This window comes from Chaetodon auriga, chromosome 19, assembly GCF_051107435.1.
Source record: "Chaetodon auriga isolate fChaAug3 chromosome 19, fChaAug3.hap1, whole genome shotgun sequence".
Lineage (NCBI taxonomy): Eukaryota > Metazoa > Chordata > Actinopteri > Chaetodontiformes > Chaetodontidae > Chaetodon > Chaetodon auriga.
The window spans coordinates 1,149,698-1,169,509 of NC_135092.1; the positions used below are offsets into that span (position 1 = coordinate 1,149,698).

At 40.5% G+C, this 19,812-nt stretch overlaps 1 pseudogene; it reads right to left on the reverse strand.

Annotated features, from left to right (window-relative positions):
* Positions 1 to 5,542: 5,542 nt before the first annotated feature.
* LOC143338342 (uncharacterized) lies at positions 5,543 to 18,586 on the reverse strand (annotated as a pseudogene).
* Positions 18,587 to 19,812: the final 1,226 nt, after the last annotated feature.

Here is a 19,812-nt window from a genome sequence, read left to right on the forward strand (position 1 = left end):
CCCGTCGATGCCAGGGGCTTTGCCCCCCTCCATACCCTGCAGAGCAGCATGCAGCTCAGCCAGCCTCAGGGGGTCTCCAAGACCAGGATCCTCCTCAGCTGAGATCTGTGGAAGTCCTTCATGCAAACAGCTTTTCATTTTCATTATAATCACTCCTGTAGAGTCAGTAAAACCTATGGGTAAAATCTGACACTTTTTTACAACACTAAAATAATGATTAAAACAATAAAACCTGTCCAGCCAAGCTAAAGAAATAATGTTGTCTCTGACATGAGCCCGTGTGTACTGCCTCTTCTCATGCATTCTCCTCTAGATATCCACCAGATTATGTGTTTTGACAAGGTGGTTCAGCACTCTCTGTGATGCTCTATGAAGTTCAACATGGTTCCTATCTACATGGTCATTCTGGGTACAGTTAAAATCTCCTCCCAAGAACAAAAAATCATCTGAATTACAACCCATCAGAGTGTCATTCAGCACATTGAAGATTCCTGCTCTATCTAGACCAATGACAGGTGCATACAGATTAATGAAGACAATAGTGTGATGCTCAAACTTGGCTTTGACAACCATGAGTCTCCCCTCCACCTTGTGCTCTACCTCATATGAGATTTGATCATATGAAACTTTTAGAAAAAAGGATGCCAACCCCCCACTCAGTGAAGTCAGAGAGGTCAGACACACCTCACCCTCCCATTCTGCCTTCCAGTCTGTTTCATTCACTGCATCACTATCTGTCTCCTGCACCAACATCACATCAATTCCTTTCATCTTTGTAAGCTCATATAAAAGTGCTGTTCCTCACATCCCTCACTCTGTTTAAATTCAAAGTGGCAACTCTGAACTTACTCATGAGAAAAGAGAAGACCACCCATATACATAGTGTCAAAAGAACAAAGACATTATTCTGTTTCTACTCCATCATCATTGTTCAGTTCTTGTCTGACTTTCTGTACAAATTTCCTCAGCCTGTACACTTCTTGTTCAAACAGACCTCCTTTCCCTCTGTACTTCATATTTAACCTGGCTGACTCAATGAACAGCTCTTTGTCTGGGAAATACTTCTCCACTTTCACACCTTTCACATTTTTTTGTTTTCTGTAGAAACTGTTTCATTTCTTCCACCCCATAAACGTTCTTTGTTGTCCCATCAGAGGACACATCACTCCCCCAGTCATCGGACCCCTCCCCTGAGCTGAGCTCAGGCCCTGTACCCTTCTGTGTTTTTAGGCTCTCTTTGGCCCGAGTCACTTTTTTTTGCTTGTGACCCAGTTATTGTGTTTTTCGGTCTTCTTTTCTGCCAAGTCATCTTCAGACTCTCCTCTTCCTCCACCATGTCCACATCTACTGCCAGCCACTCCTCCGCCCCACCCTCCCTACCTGCATCACTTCTTCTTGAATCTGCCTGATTTACAGTGGGACTGCTGTCCTCCTGAGTATTTGCATCCTCACTGTAGTCACAAACCTCCTCACTCTGTGTGCACTGATCAGCCTCAGCTCTAACACCAGCCACATCTCTTCCACCATCTCCACCACTTTCACTGACTGTTTGAGCTTCTTCCATATCTCCACCCCCCTCATTCTCATGTGTCTGCAGACCCCTCTCCATCCTTCTTGCCCTTTTTTTTGTTTCATCTGTCGGCTTAGATACCTCTCCATCCTTATTTCCCTTTTCTGTTTCACTGTCAACATTTCGCCCCCATGGCATTTTCCCCCTTGCACTTTCCCCAGCATCTCTCCTCCTAGCACCTGAAGCCTCTCCTGGACAATCCATAACTAGGTGCCCCTCCTTTCCACAGCCATAACACTTCATGTTCTCTGTTGTTGCATAAAGTGTGTACTCAAACCCATCTACAGTCAGCTTAAAGTTCAGATTTAATTCAAGAGAGTGAGAGAGACAGACAGAAATGCAACCAGAGAGAGAGTGAGACAGACAGAGACAGACAGAAATGCAATCACAGTAACAATGACAGTGGATGTAATAATAGTAGTAGCAGTTGCAGTGGATGTCAGGCAGGGCCATGGCAGGAGACAAAGCTGTAATCCACAATCCAAATTCAGCCACTATCCATGGGAACCTGTGAGACGACAAAGCACAGAGAAAGAAGAGAAAGGGGAAGAAGTTAAGTTAGCAACACACTGTGGTAGGATATTAAAGTGTGCAGATGGAGAGGGAGAGAAGAACGGAGGAGCTTGGTGTATCTTTGGAGGTTCCCTGACAGTCTAATGCTATAGCAGCATAACTAGGGGCTGGTCCAGGGCAAGCCTGAGCCAGCCCTAATGATAAGCTTTATCAAAAAGGAAAGTTTTAAGCCTACTCTTAAATGTAGAGACAGTGTCTGCCTCCCGAATGAAGACTGATGGTTCCACAGGAGAGGAGCTTGATGGCTAAATGCTCTGGCTCCTGTTCTGCTTTTGCAGACTTTAGGAACCATAAGTAGGCCTGCATTCTGGGAATGCAGTGTTTGAGTACTATGAGCTCTTTAAGATAAGATGGTGCCTGACCATTTATGGCTTTGTAAGTAAGGAGGAGGATTTTAAATGCTATTCTAAACTTTACAGGGAGTCAGTGCAGAGCAGCTAATATTGGAGAAATATGATCTCTCCTCCTCCGTTGCTGACTTTAGCGAGCACAGAGGAGTCGTCATTAACATGTACAAACTGAGAGCGATCTGAAAAGTAGGATTTAAACCAGCTTAGCACAGTTCCCTTAATGCCAATGAAGTGTTCCAGTCTCTGCAAGCAGCTTAGTTGGGATGGGGTCTATACAGGTTGATAAAACTGCTACAGGTTTAATAACAGTTTCTACAGTTTCTATGTTTGGAGACAAAACAGTACCTGTTCATGGCAGGAGCTGATGAATTCTGTCTCTAATAGCAAGAATTTTATCATTAAAGAAGCTCATGAAGCCATTACTGTTCAGAGCTAAAGGAGGTATCAAGGTATCAAGGTGTCTATTATCCCCAATGGGGCAATTTGTTGTGCAGCCAGCAGAGAAAACACATTCACACATACATAGACTTAAATATGATATGAAGATTCACCAGACAGTCGAAATACTAGTACAACATAAAAACATGATACAATAAAACAACATAAACAATAAATAGAACCAGCTAAAAACACTCATGTGATAGCGTTTAAAAAACTGGTGACAGTGGGTATTAAAGAGTTCTTGTACCTGTTGACACAAATCTACAGCCAGACAGAAGCAGTTTGAACTCTGGGTGCAGGGGGTGACTGGCAACATCCAGGATGGACCATGCCTTCTTAATGACTCTGTTCTTATGGATGGATGGCAGGTCATTTAAGGAAGCCTCAGCAATCTTACTACACTCATTTATAATATGATGCAAAAGGTTTTTGTTTTTTAAAGTTAAAAACCCATACCAGCAGATAAAAGAAAAAGTAAGAACAGATTCAATAAAGCAACAGTAAAACATCTTCATAAAAGTGTTGTCCACATTAAAATGCCTGAGTTTGCAATAAAATACATGCGTTGGTGAGATTTCTTGCATACCTGGTCAATCTGATGCTCAAAGGTTAGTCTATTGTCAATAAAAGTCCCAAGGTATTTATAATTCTCTACAATACGTGGTTCAACAGAATTATGGCTCTCTGTCAGCCTGGCTACAGTGCTGAAGAGAAACCTGGGATTGTGCTTATTTTCCTCTATTAGTGCTGAGTAATAGGCTGCCCTAGCACTGTGGAGGGCTTTCATGTACATTTTAAGACTGTCTTGCCAGGTGAACCGAAATTCTTCCAAACTGATAGAACACCATTTCCTTTCTATTTTCCATGAAGTTTGCTTTAATTTGTGGGTTTGGGGGGGTATACCATGGAGCGAACCTCCTTTGTTTTATTATCTTCTTTTTTAGGGGGGCAACAGGGCCAAGTGTCATACGCAATGAACCTGTAGCACTATCAACCAGGTAGTCAATTTGGGAGGGACTAAGGTTAGCATAGGAGTCCTCTGTTGTATTGAGACATGGCATTGAAGTAAATGCTGATGGGATCATATCCTTAAAATTAGCTACAGCACTATCAGACAGGAGTCTGGTATAAGAACTTTTGCCTACTGGCGGGTAGTCTGGTAGTATGAATTCAAAAGTTATTAAATGATGGTTCAATAAGAGACGATTCTGTGAGGAGACTATTAAGGCTTCAATTTCAATGCCGTATGTCAGAACAAGGTTGAGGGTGTGGTTAAAACAGTGAGTAGGTTCATGTACATTCTGACGGAAGCCAACTGAGTCTAATACTGAGATAAACGCGGTGCTAAGGCTGTCATTATCAACGTTGACATGTACATTGAAGTCACCTACAGTAATTACTTTAGCTCTTTTAGCTGTCATCCATGATTGAGAACGACTCCCACCCCCTGCAGGACACTTTAACAGCACTGGAGAGCTCCTTCAGCAACAGACTGCTTCACCCAAAGTGTGCGAAGGAACGCTATTGCAGGTTCTTCCTTCCCGCAGCAGTCAGACTTAACAACCAGCAGTGCTCCCAGTAGACCACACACTCACCAAGACTTTCAATATGACTGCACTATAATACACATCAACTGCGTTCACTCATACTGTGAAAATATTTAGCTCAGGTGACTTTCAACTAAGGGTGCAATACATCAATCTTTCAATCAGGTGTATTATTACTCCTATGTGCAATATCAATACTCCAGTCAGGAGTACTATGTTCCAATTACAATATCATTACCTATTGTTCGGATTTCATCATTCCTTGTTTATATTGTTTATTTTGCTTGTTTAATATTTAATGTCCTTTTTACTGACGCCCTCTATGTTTGCTATCCACTTTGCTGCTGTATTATCTGAAATTTCTCCACTGTGGGACTAACAAAGGTATATCTTATCTTATCTTATCTTATCTTATCTTATCTTATCTTATCTTATCTTATCTTATCTTTTAAGGACTAAACCCGATAGAAACTCAGAGAACTCAGCTATAAATTTGGAGTAATGACCAGGACAGCGGTACACTATTAAAACAATTAAAACTGGCTGCACTGTTTTCCATTTTTCATGTGAAAGAGTGAGAAGAAGGCTTTTAAATGAGTTATAGTTGAGTTTAGGTTTAGGGTTGATTGAAAGACCTGAGTCAAAAATAGCTGCAACTCCACCTCCTCGGCCACTGCCTCGAAGAATGTGAGTATTAATATGGCTTGGAGGAGTAGCTTCATTTAGGCTTACATACTCTTCATGACACAGCCAGGTTTCAGTCAGACAAAATAAATCAATATTATGGTCTGATATGAACTCATTTACTGAAACAGCTTTAGAGGACAGAGATCTGATGTTAAGGAGTCCACATTTGATTCCCCTATCTTATTGTGCTATTGTAGTGGTTGTTTTCATTAGATTTCATTAGATTTTTCTGTTTAACTCCTCTTCTCTGTACTTTTGGTTTACTTAGTTTACGTGGCCGGGGGACAGACACAGTCTCTATGGGTTGTTGGGTAGGTAGCTGCTCTAATGGAAGCTCAGAGTTCAGTTCTGCCTCCTGGTCTCACCTCGGAGAGTCAGGGGTTAGGTTCATACATAAAATCAGTCAGATTTCTAGAGATGAGAGCTGCTCCATCCAAAGTGGAATGGATGCTGTTCCTCCTTATCAGATCAGGTCTTCCCCAGAAAGTCTGCCAGTTATCAATGAAGCCCACACCGTTTGCTGGACACCACCTTGACAGCCAGCAATTGAATGATGACATGCGGCTAAACATGTCATCACTGGTCAGATTTGGCAGGGGTCCAGAGAAAACTATGGAGTCCAACATCGTCTTTATGTACACACCGATTCCACATTAATTTTAGTGACCTCCGATTGGCGTAACCGGATGTCATCACCGCCGACGTGAATAACAATCTTACTGTATTTATGCTTATCCTTAGCATGCAGTTTCAAATTTGATTCGATGTTGTCCGCTCTGGCCCCCGGCAGGCATTTGACTATGGTCGCTGGTGTCGCTAACTTCACGTTTCTCAAAATGGAGCTGCCAATAATCAGAGCTGGTTTCTCAGGGGGTGTGTCCCTGAGTGGGGAGAACCTGTTAGAAACATGAAGTGGTTGGTGGTGACCCGTGGGCTTCAGCCCAGGACTATGCTTCCTTCGAACAGTCACCCAGCCTCCCTGGTTTCCCGGCTGCTTGGGAGCTGTCGAGGGATAGCTAGCCGGAGCTGCACTTGGTCGGTCTGCACCGGCTCTGGGGGCCTGGCTAGCTACCAGTATTGCTACAGGAGGCAGAAGAGTAGTTAAACATCTGACACACCAAGCAGGAGAGTGCTGGAGAGGGACAGCCGTCGCTAGCTGCAAGGCTAAACTGGTGTAGCTAGCAGAGCAGACAAGTGTGTAGATGAATAAAATTAATGGTTGCTAAATAGACAGACTTATGGATGCTTGAGCAGAACTAATGGCAAGGCAAGGCAAGGCAAATTTATTTGTATAGCACAATTCATACACCAGGCAATTCAAAGTGCTTTACAGAAGCATAAAAGTACATTAAAATCATACATTTCAAAGAAAGAAAGAAAGAGATTAGAAGAGAATAAAAAAATAAAATAAAATAAAATACAATTAAAGGCAAATTAAAAACAGGAGCCAGTAAAAGACAATAATTTAGCATTAAGAATGATTAAAGTCATTGAGCAAATATATTTACTTTAAGTAAAAGCTGTAGCAAATACTAATGTTTTCAACCCTGATTGAAATGAGCTGACAGTTGGTGCAGACCTCAGGTGTGCAGGGAGAGTGTTCCACAAGTGAGGAGCATAATAACTGAAAGCTGCTTCACTTTGTTTGGTTCTCATTCTGGGAACACACAATAGACCTGTCCCTGATGACCTAAGAGGTCTGGATACTTCATATGGAGTTAATAAATCTAAAATATATTTCGGTCCTAGACCATTTAATGCTTTGTAGACCAACAGTAAGATTTTAAAGTCTATTCTTTGACTCACAGGAATCCAATGTAGTGATCTGAGGACAGGTGTGATATGGTCCATTTTTCTGGTGTTTGTAAGGACTCGTGCAGCAGCATTTTGAATCAGCTGTAGTTGCCAAATTGATTTTTTGTTTAGGCCAGTAAAGACTCCATTGCAATACTCCAACCTACTGAAAATAAATGCATGAACCAGTTTTTCCATGTCTTCTTTGGACAGACATCCCTTAATTCTGGTTATATTTTTCAGGTGGTAGTAGGCTGATTTGGTAATGAGCTTTAAATGGTTGTTAAAATTCAGGTCAGAATCAATAATTACACCAAGATTTCTGGCTTTATCTGTTGTTGTCAGTGACATGGCATTAAGGTGAGCACTGATCTTTGACCTTTCATTTTTGGGGCCAAATATAATCACTTCTGTCTTATCTGCATTAAGCTGAAGAAAATTCTGGCACATCCACTCATTGATTTGATGAATACACTCACTCAGTGAAAGTAAGGGACTGTAGTCATGTGATGACACAGAAATATAAAGTTGTGTATCATCTGCATAATTATGATAAGAAATATCATGATGCTCCATAATCTGAGCTAGGGGCAACATGTAGATATTGAAAAGAAGTGGTCCGAGAATGGACCCATGTGGCACCCCACACATCATCTTTTTTCGTTCAGACACATGCTCACCAATAGACACAAAGTAGTCTCTATCTTGGAAGTAAGATTTGAACCAGTGTAGTACAGTGCCAGTAAATCCCACCCACTTTTCCAGTCTGTCAAGAAGTATGTCATGATCAACTGTATCAAAGGCAGCACTGAGATCTAATAATACTAAGACTGAGGTTTTGGAAGCGTCATTATTCAGATGTATGTCATTTAAAACTTTGATAAGTACAGTCTCAGTGCTGTGGTGTGGATGAAATCCAGACTGAAATGCATTAAAAAGATTGTTCTGCATCATGAAAGCATGCATTTGTTGAAAAACAACCCTTTCAATAATTTTTCCTAAAAAGGGAAGATTTGATATTGGCCTGTAGTTGCTTATCGTTGAAGCATCCAGATTAGTCTTTTTTAGGAGAGGTTTTATTACTGCAGTTTTCAAGGCCTGGGGAAAGTGACCAGACTGAAGAGAATTATTTATTATCTGCAACACATCTGGAGCTATGCAATTAAAGACATTTTTAAAAAAGTTTGTTGGCAGAGTATCAAGGCAGCATGTTGTGGATTTTAACTGTGATACAGTTTCTGTCAGCCTTGTATGATCTAGAAGGTTAAAATGTGCTAGATTAACTGGAGAACAAGAAGGCACAGATGGACTTATCATGTTGACTGAGCTGGAGCTGCACACTGTTTGTCTTATCCTTGAAATTTTATCTGTAAAAAAGGCTGCAAATTCATTGCATGACTGGATAGCAGCGCAGGAGGGACTGATGCTGTCGGGTTTGTCAGTCTATCCACAACAGAAAACAAGTGCGGGCATTATTACAGTTTCTGTTGATAATCTCTGAGAAGAATGCTTGCCTTGCCTTCTTTAGTTCATGGTTATAGGTGTGGAGACTGTTTTTGTAAATCTCATAATGAACCTGGAGTTTTGTTTTTCGCCACTTGCGCGCTGCCTGTCTGCAGACTCTTTTCTGGACTTTGACCAGTGTGGTGTTTCTCCAAGGTGTCTTTTTCCTTCCTGATAAAACTTTTGTCTTAACTGGGGCGATGGAGTCAATAATAGTCATAACTTTGGAACTGAAACTATTTACAAGGTCATCAGTTGAAGCTGAGGGCAGTGTTGGTGATGGTGTAAAAGACTGAGTGAAGACTGCACAGGTGTTATCATTAATATAACGCTTTTTGATTATCTCTGTTCCACTTTTGTTAAGAATATCAGGTGTGGCCATTTTAAATGACACACAGTAATGATCAGAAAGAGCAACATTCGTCACCACAACCTAACATATTAAGCCCTTTGGAAATAACCAAATCTAATATATGCCCTTTGTTATGTGTTGAATGTGTTACGTGCTGAGAGAGGCCAAAATGATCCAGGATGTTTAAAAGTTCTTTAGCACATCCATCTTTGAGATTATCAACATGAATGTTGAAGTGACCCACTAACACAACACAGTCAAAATCAATACAAACAACAGACAGTAGATTGGCAAACTCATCGGAAAACTTTGCATTGTATTTTGGAGGCTTGTAGATGGTTGCGAAGACTGATCGACAGGGAGACTTTGATTGAATGGCAACATATTCAAAAGATTCAAAGTGACCATAAGAGACTCTACTGAATTGAATACTATCATTAAACACCACCTCCTCTCTTATGCATTCTTACTTCACTTATGAAACTGAAATTCGGAGGGGCTGACTCATTGAGAACTGCTGCGCTGTTATCTTGTCCTAACCAAGTTTCAGTTAAAAACATAAAATCAAGCTTGTGCTTGATGATAAAGTCAGTAATTAAGAATGATTTGCCTGCCAAAGACCTAGCATTTAAAAGAGCTAACTTAAATGTGCTAAAAAGTCCAACATCCCCATGTTTTAGAACATACTGTGGCTGACGTGGAATACATGTTAAATTCGATGATGTGATGTTTATGGAGAGATGGGCTGATCTTCTCCTCCTACCTATTGAGACATGAATCAATGAAGCTTCCGGCACAATGGGCCCTGGCTTTTCCTTGGAAAAGTCAGGCATAACATTTGCCTTAAAAGCTGGACCTGGAACACATCAGTTACCAACACAAATAGGTGGCTGTGCTGGGCTCTTACTAGGAGACTGGAGTAGGTTCAGATCAGGCCGTGGAGGGGGTGGAGGTGGAGTTTGGGCAGTTGGAGATGGTGACCTAGGTGGAGTTTTAGTGGTTGGAGATGGTGACCTAGGTGGAGTTTTAGTGGTTGGAGTCGGTGAATCCTCACAAGCAGTGGCCCCTGGTGGAGGACATGAGGAATCCCCTTTTTTGCTCTGGCATCCTTCATGGTTAGAGCATACAGGCGGGGGGAGAGTTGGTTCTCCTTCATGTTTTGGCGTTTGCTGCTTTTGTTTGGATTCCTCTTGTCTCTTGTCCTTGGGAGTGGGAACAGTGTTAAGCAGGAAGAAAGATAGGTTGGAGGCAAAAAGTTTTACTCCTGACTTGTTTAGGGAAAGTCCGTCTCCTTTGAAAAAATGTCTGCGGTCCCAGAAAAAGTTGAAATTGTCAATAAAATGCACTGAGTGGACATCACATGCAGTTGAAAGCCATCTGTTTACTGCCAATAATCTGCTGAATCTCTCTCCTCCTCCTCCTGGTGGTAAAGGCCCACTGAAGAAGACCTCAGCATTCAGAGAGCTCACTGCATTTAGCAGTTTATCTAAATCTCGTTTGAGCACTTCAGATTGTCGTTTCGCAATATCATTTGCCCCTGTGTGCAGTACAAGGTATTTCAAAGTTGGAATTTCTGCAACAGTACTGAGGATTCTGTCGGTCATGTTGGAGACCGTATCATCAGGAAAGCACAATACTTTTGTGTTTCTGTTGTACATGCTTCCCACGTCTTTAATAGCAGAATCACCAACAAACCAGAGTCTCAGGACCAGTCAGTAGCTTTCCTTGTAGCTTTCTAGCTTCTGACTTCCTGTCAGGCCTTACCCTTCTCTGTGAGTCCGAGGAGTTATCCAGGTTTTCAGTTGGAGATCCAGGGTCCTGCAGTAGTGGAGCAAACTGATTTTGTAACTGCACACTAGCTGGTTTGGGAGCTTTGTTGCTCATCTTCCCTTTAGCTTTTATCCACAGCTGTGTCTTACTCTGCACAGGTGTTGAGGAGGATGATAACGCAGGCCAGCCTGTCGCATCACAGATCTCTGGGCGCTGGGTTCTACCTGTTGGACGTCTCCCCATATCAGCTGATTTACTCTTGGGCTTTGCCCCGAGAGCATTCCAGGGAGGACTAATACTGGCAGATTTATTACCCGGTACACAGCCCTTTAGTTTCGTGGCAGCTGTATCAGAGCTAATTAGCTGGATGTTAGCATTCTCCAGTCCGCTGTTTTGAGTCAGTGGCAGTGCTGTCATTTCCACAAGGTCCATTCAGTTCTGCGTTTATTTCCAGACGCTGAACTTAAGTTTTCAACACTGTAACCTGCTGCAGAAGTTTGTAGAGGTCATCTGTGGAGAAAGGAGGCATCTTGGTGCTAGTTAGTTAGCTTTAGCTGCCAGCAGGCTTTTTCTGTTGGTAGGCCGCAGCAGGCTTTTTCTGTCAGTAGGCCAGAGCAGATTGTATCTGTGAAATATCAGAGGTCGCAAGGGTCATCCACAACTTTTAAATATTTGTCCATAAAATATGTCTTTAGATGTCCAATTCAGCCAAAAATTAAAACTTTCAAGTTTAAGGAAAGTAAAATAAATACAGAAAACAAGATGGGAAAATCACAAGCCCAGACAGAAACCAGCTACCAGAGGAGGAGGAGGAGGAGGCCAAAACCTACTTTAAATAGTGGGTAATAAGCCACTAGAACAAAAGACAGACGAGCAAGAGCGACAGACGTACCTACTAACACAGCAACTGTAAACAGGAAGTGGGATGATATGCTTTCCTCAGCACGTCAACACGTTCGTGAAAGAAGGCCAGCTACACAAGTGTGCAGTGTAGTACAAGTCTTTTAATGCTGATTTGATAAGAATTAATGAATTAATGATAGATCAGTCTCATCATCTGAAGCGTAAGCTCTGGATACAGTGACTAACAGCCACTGTTTTTGCTTTTTAAATGCTTGCTTGCTGTAATGACTTAATTTCCCCAGTGTGGGATCAATAAAGTCTTATCATATCTTTTACCCATTATAACACTGCAACTTGTTTGTAGATGGTGATAGATACAAACTTTGACTTTGTTGGATCACCATGATATCCACTTAATGTGTTTTTTGCTGGATTAATACACAGTAAGTGTATGTACTGTAAATGCAGGAAATAATAGCCACATAGTTTAATATTTTTGGCACTGTCTAAATACTCACTGGGTCTTCAGATATGGCCCTTTAAATCTCTCTGTACTGAGACCTGTAACTGGCAGGTAAAGACTTCAGTCAGTGACTATTTTAATTTCCTATAATAATTTAAAAATTGAATTTTCCTCAACATTTCTCTTACTCACTACTTGCTGAGTTTCAGTATCAGCTGTGTGTGTTGTTTTGTCCCCTGCTGCAGTATGAACATGCTGTTTGCTAATCTCTCTAAAAGAAACAGGGAGTGGATCCGGCAGCTCTCTTTTTGCTAACTGACAGCCAATTAGCCCAGTTTCCACATGGAAATTAAACACTATTCTTGGATTGTGACAACGTGACGTGTTTCACTGTCACACTGCTTAGAAAAGCCCTCTGTTTTGTTTTAATTGCATTGCAACAAGAAGCAGATTTTTAATTAGAGTCTAAGTGGGGACAGAGGGAGTTTTTGCTGTAGCATTTCTTAACATTAAGAAATGTAGCTTTTAAGAAAGTGGAGTGGAAGGTCACGTGGTTATGTTTTGGATTTATGTGCTGTCAAACATCATGATTTATTACATCACCAGATAACGTAACTTGAGTCTGTGACCTTTCAGTGGCTGATCAGGCTGAAAACGGAAAATGGCCCTGCATTAACAACCCACAGAACTGTTTTATTACATGTGTGTTGCTTTAGTTGAGACAATGACATCTGATTCAGGGAATCTCATTGGCGTAACTGAGGGCGGGTTGGCAGTCCTTATAGTCTATAGGCAGTCTGTTCTTGTCCTGTTTGATGGCAGACCCAAACCAGACGATGATGGATGTGCATAGAACAGACTGGATTATTCCTGTGTTGAACTGGATTAGCAGCTGTTGAGGCAGGTTGAACTTTCCAGGCTGTTGCAGGAAATACATCCTCTGTTGCTAACCCTCCTGATAATTGAGGCTACGTTTGATGTCCACCTTAGGTCCTGGGAGATAGTGGATCACAGAAGGTCTTCACAGTGGAAACAGTGTTGTTGAAGATGGTGAAAGGGGGTAGTGTTAAGGGGCTTCTTCTGAAATCCACTATCATCTACACAGTTTTGTGAGTGTTCAGCTTCAGGTTGTTCTGACTGCACAAGGGCCAGCTGTGTCAAATGTCAATGTCAAATGTTATTTTCAACGGCAAAATGTAAAGTGACTCTTCAGCCCCATACATATAAGCCCAAATATGGTGCAGTGAGAGCATGACATTACTGTCATCTTATGTCAGTGTGAGTAAAATAGTGTATTTCAGGTTATTGACAGACAAATGAATGTCATAAAATAAAAATAAATTTCACAGCTCAATACAAGCTGATCAATACTGATGTACCTGAGGCAACACAATGTGTTTGTGTATGTCATCAACTGTGATAACACAGGTGCAAACAGGTTGTAGCTGGGATTGCATCAGACTTCAAGCAGCAAGTCTGTGGAACTAAACATGTTTTACAATAAAGTGTAAAAGGGATCTGTGATGAGGTCATCCCACCTTCCATATCATATGTACAATGTAATCACTCCCTGTCAGAATACATGCAATTATGTTTTTTTCACAGAAACAATGGGAAATATTTCATTATCAATGAAAAATAAAGTCAGAGTGAAGATAAATTCCTGCTCCTGTGAACCTGTGTGAACCTCCTGCTAAACTGTGAACTTAGCATAAGCAGCAAATAAAACCAGATCAGCTGAATATTTCAGGGTTACAAAGATTTATTCAGTCTTTTTGTCAAACAACACAGATACTGATAGAGGAAGACAAAGATATAGGAAGAAAAGAAAGAAAAACAGAAACAAAGAAGGCTGAGAGAAAGAACAGAAAGGAGATGCAGCCGAGAAATGAGGAGGATACTGATATAATTTGTCTGTCAGAATTCATTAGAGCTAAACTAGTGACACACACACACACACACACACACACACACACACACACACACACAATGATTTTAATTCCAGAATCTCATTTCAGATCTGATTAATTACTCTCTCACACGACAAAGGAAAACTGAAGGGATTAACACATACAAGCACACATGCGCACACACACATACAGATGGTAAATGAATTCATCCAGCTTGCCTGTTTTTGTTTTTGTTTGCAACTGAAAATGCAACACAACAGAAACAGAATTCTATCAGGAAAACAATGTGTGTGTGTGTGTGTGTGTGTGTGTGTGTGTGTGTGTGTGTGTCTGTTACAAAAAAAAAGCACATTTTGGTGACAATGACAAACATTTATGCAGTTATTGCTCTCATTAAATAAACTGTAGTTTAAGATTAAATGGCTTAAACCCAAGTTGAGTAAAACAAAATCATGTAGCCTTGGAATACCATTGCTGCATCTTCTAAATACTTTCAGCTACATCTGTGGTTTAGTCTACACACAGTTGTCATGTCTTGTAGAAATCCCATAGAATTACAACTTTTCCTGCAGCATAACCTGAACTGCAGTCACCTCTTATCTCACTCAGAGCTGCTCTGTCTCTCTTTCTCCTTGTGTCTGTGTGGTGTGTGATTGCCTGAGTGGAGACAGGTGTGCAGGTCCTGGTCCCAGTCCCTGGCCAATTGTCACTGCGACCCTGACTTGACTTATATCCCTGGCAAAAAGATATGACTCTCTTCTAAAGATCTCCCTGTGAAAGTGGAATCTAAGAAATTCTCCCCTCAGTACATTGGTCCTTTTGAAATTGAAAACATCATCAATCCCTCTGCTGTGAGTCTGAAACTTCCGGCCTCTCTCAATTCAACCCACTGTTTCCCTGAGTAAACTGGTCTGCTCCAGTACATGTCGCCTCCAACTGCAGCTCCTCCAGTATCCCTCATAATAAATGACCATCGTGCCTAAATTGCTCCTGGAGGTGCATCACAAAGGCCACGACTTGCAGTATTTTGTGAACTAGGAGGGACATGGGCATGGGGAGCACTTCTGGGTACCTGGCAAACAAATTCTTGATTCCTTCCTTATTTATAAGTTCCATGCTGCATATCCTGGTCGGACACCAGTTGGTGCCCATAGAGGGAGGGGTAAGTCTGCCCCTGGAACATCACCTGAACTGCAGGAACCTCTTTTTCCCTCAGAGCTACTGTCTATGACTACGTTTACATGCAGTCAATATTCAGGATATGGTCAATATTCTGGTTTCTGAAACATTCGGAATAACCTGTTTACATGCGTGAGCAAACAGGGTTATTCCTGTATACATGGTAATTGTAATCAATTGGGATATCCCGATCAAAACAGCGATGCATGACGTGTCGATGCACAGAGGACGTCATGATGCAATGCACGTCATTTCAGCGTTCGTACAAACCCTGCTTCGCGTAACTTTTCGCTCACCTTCTTGTATATCTCGCTATCCCGGAACTTTCTACCATCTACAAAAGACATGTTATTCATGTCTTTCACCACACTTACGAGGTGACTTCCCATAAGGAAAAGATATAGATAAATTTTATAAAGTTTTTGTCTCTTTTATCTGAAACTTGTAAGTTATACATAAGACAGTCAAACCAGATATAAGATCCTTAGTAAAGTTGTACAATATGAAACTTGTGTGATTTGGGAACTTATAAGAACAGTATATGATAGTAATTCCACATACAATATCCTTAGTAGATATGTGTAATATCAAACTTATATGAGCTGGACAACTATCAGTGAAACTAAAATCTTATATTTATCATGGAACACCTACAAGACTTATGCGAGGTGCCACATATATAAGACATACAAATTAAAAAACAGCATAATCTTACAATACAATTTCATGGAAAAGCACAAGATGACTAAAAAACAGGGTTTGACACATAATAACATTGGAAGGTTAATATTTTGCAAAGGTTAGCATTTTCTCAAAACCAGGTAGCTCATTCTTTCTCAACTAATGCATTTTCCTAAAATTACTACATGGGTAATATTTGTTATTTAAGATTTTAGGACTGTGGTTAATAAAATTAGCAAAATGATTTTGTAGTCACACAGCAAATATTCAAAGACTCATTCATTCCTTTCTTGCTATAGAAAGACTTTTAATTTTGCACAAGATTAGAATAACATGCAGTGCAAAATGTCTCACATAAGAATACATATGCATTTTGTCATTGCAGAAATCTTTAACTTCTGCAGGTGCATTTGTTAAGAACTGCTTTGCTAAATGGGGAAAAGCATGGTTTAACGCCACTCGTTTGCATATTTCTTGTGGTACAGCTTGACTACTTTTTACTTGTTTCAGGAGGTACCCATTGAAATCTTCAAACATGAAGGCTGAGTGAGCCCACAAAGGACCCCAGTGCACAACACTTTTGCTTAAATGCAGAAGTGAATGAACATTGAATGTCATGTGCTCTTCCCCATACAGGGACTGCACACCTCCAACAAAGTACACTAATGCCTCATGTGCGTGACTTATCAGTTTATTCTGCATTTAATGCAGACCCCAACAGAATGCTTATGCCCTCTATCAACAATGCCCAATGAGAGTGATACTTCTGTGGAAGTATGCCTTTCAGAACTGGCAAACTATAGTACAAAAGCCAGTGTTGCCACTCGTGGGCTTTCCAGAACTTGCGTTCTGTTAGAGAACTCGAGCAACAATACCTGGAAGTTTTATTGACAAGAGATGTCTGTCCATGACTGCTGTTTGGGCACCAATATACCATGGCTCAGAAATGCTCTTAGAATCCATCCATAAAGTCGCCATGTATCTGCACACACCAAGCAACACACAGTGCATGTAGTCAGGGACCATCCCGTTGATTAGATCAAACATTGGTAAATCGGCTAGGGCAGATGGGCCCTTTATGCCCAATACAGTCTTCCCTTCTCTTTCAGCAATTTGTCCTGTTTTTACTGTGGTTTTATGATTTCTGTCACTTGGCTTTTCATCAGGACATGTGTAAACCCTTGTGTTTCCTTTTCCTTTCCTTGTTTGCACCCCAGGGTAAAGGCAGACTCCACACCCATATTCACCATTAAACTGCTTAAAATTCTGTAGCAACGGCCTTGCTACTGCATCACACACACAGCACAATGTGTGCACTTTAATGTGTTTCAATGACTGATCACTAGGGTGCTGCCACTCAAAACCAACTTGAGAAAGACTGACACACTCCTCAACAAATGGTTTGAAGAAGCACAACATGTCTGGCTTTTTGGATCCAAACCATAAAGCACATAAAAGTACATGTTTATCTCTACTCTCAGGGGGTATCTCATTAACACAACACAGTATTGGCCAAATACTGAATTTAGAGGACTGAAAGACTGGTACACCATCACAGTTGAATGTAAGGGATAGGAAATCATCTTCACTGTTTGATTTTAAGGTCTGATATAAAGTGCCATCACATGTGTCCTTTATTAAATCCCTTCTACTGTCATCAGCATGAAAACAGAGCTCATGCATGCCTTGGTTCTCAAGAATATCTTTCAGCTGATCCTTTAATGGAATACTAATAAAAAAAAATGTCCTTTCTGTAAACTGGCTTCTACTGTTGTGGATGAGGAACATGACACACATTTAAGAATTTCCTCTTGAGATTGTGAAGAACCAATGTATTTAGTACAAACTCTGCAGTAATGATGCCTTTCAAACTGATCAGCAATACCAGCTAATGGTTTCTCCAAAAAATACTTGCTTGTTGGAACTGCACTAGTCCCAGCGGAATGTAACTTAAGCAGTTTCAGCAGGTCTTCCATCAATACACCTGTAGTGTTGTGTCTCAGTGCAAAGGAGACAATCGAGATGATGCTTTGCCCTTCCGTTAGTCCACGGGAGTGGACATCTACTTGAGGGACACTGTCCTAAAATGATTGAATAAAGCAGAACTGTATCAAACCTTAATCTTATTTGGGTTGACTGTACTTAGCATAAAAATAAACACAAGTAACAACACATGAGGAAAAAAAGAGGATGAATAGAACGTGTACAGTTCAATGAACCGTATGTGTGCATTTTGTTACGGTTTGTCAACTGACAATCTGACATTTAATGTTCAAAAATGTAATTAACCTCATACTGTACTTTGCCTCACCTGTACCATTGTTAAAGGATTCTGCTCTTTGCTCTTGTCTTTGGCTGGTATCATCATTGTTTTCCTGAGAAGGATACAAATCAACAGCTCATTACAGAGGGAGAGAGGGAGAGAGAGGGAGAAGACTGTACTGTTGTTTTGTCTCACCTGTGCCAGTGCGACAGGTTCTCCTCTCTGCTCTTCTCTCTGGCTAGCATCTTCATCACTTTCCTAAGAATGACACAAATGAACAACAGAGATAGTAGCTGTAGTTTAACAGTAAGAGTGAGGGACAGAGTGAGAGAGAGTTGTATAAAACTAGTTTCTTCTCACCTGTGCTAACGTGAAAGGCTCTGTGTTCTGCTCTTCTCTTTGGGTGGCATCTTCACTGTTCTGAGAGGAACACAAGTCCATTATTTATTAAAAATATAAAAGAATGAGGGGGAGAGATAGACGTGGGTACTTGTAGTTTGACAGTAAGAGACTGAAAAAGAAAGAGAAAGAGAGAGAGAGAGAGAGAGAGAGAGTTGGATAAAACTAGTTTTTTCTCACCTGTGCTAATGTGAAAGGCTCTGCTCTCTGCTCTTCTCTTTGGGTGACATCTTCACTTTCCTGAGAGAAACACGAGTTCATTATTTATTAACAGAGGTGGAAGTAATTAATTACAAATACTCAGATTACTGTAATTAAGTAGTTTTTTGGGGTACTTGTACTTTTATGAGTAGATTTTCAAGTCTGTACTTTTACTTGTACTTAAGTATTCATTATGCCATGTAATCTACTTAGTTACTTTTAAAATCATAGCTGAGTACTGAGTACAATTTTAATTAATATCCAAACCTTTCATCTGCATTTTTGTAGCTAGTAAGTTGATAGCAAACAAGCCAATGAAAACCAGGACATGAGGATGGAAAACAAAACAAAACAAAAAAGAATGTTAATGATTGATCTTTAATTGATTTTGCATTAAGAATTTAACCAGTTAAAAATGTATTCATGGATATTTAATCAATAGTCGTGGCACCTCGTGTAATTTTGTTTTTTGTCTGCCGGAGACATTTGCTGAATAAGGAAATAAAAACTTAAAATGAGAAAATAATGAGGGAAAAAATACTTGTTTTGTATCTTATCAATTATTAATGATTAAATACGGAAGCCCTGAAAGGCAAGGTGGAAAAAAAAAATAAAACGGCCAATGTTTAAGTTTATCTCGTACGTACGAGATAGTACATACGAGATAGCTCGCAATTATTTTTTTTTTTCACTTTTCCTTTCAGGGGCACTGGCCAAGCTATTTTGGAAGAAAAAAAAAATCTGAAACGAAAGGTTTTACCTTCTCAGTTACTTTAACTACAAATATCTGCTGTAAACCATAATGGGACTGAGAGATTTCTCCATAAAATATTTATATCACATAATTTTATATAGAATTATGAATGAAAGCTCCATGTGACAACACGTAGCTGTTCCACCACTGACAGTATGCCACGTCATCCAGACTGACCTGCCATGCAAAAGTGAGCCGCAAGCGGCTCAAACATATTTGTAATTATTTTTATCAGGTGTTTGTCTTTCTCAATCGATGCTTTAAAGTAGTGGGCTAATGCACGTCATGTAGCCTACTGACTCTTGCGACAACAGATTTTAGATTCAGATCGTGGTCGATTTGTTTTTTTTTTGTTGTTGTTGTTTGTTTTTTTTACTGTGGTAACTAAGTGGCGTGCTCTGATTGAGTGGAGATGCAATCTATATCTATCTATCTATCTATCTATCTATCTGAGAATGTCTTTTTATTTGCGTTATGTCAGTTTGTGTAATTTATGGTACCACTCAGTTGGAGCGCTCCACTTTTTCTGTGT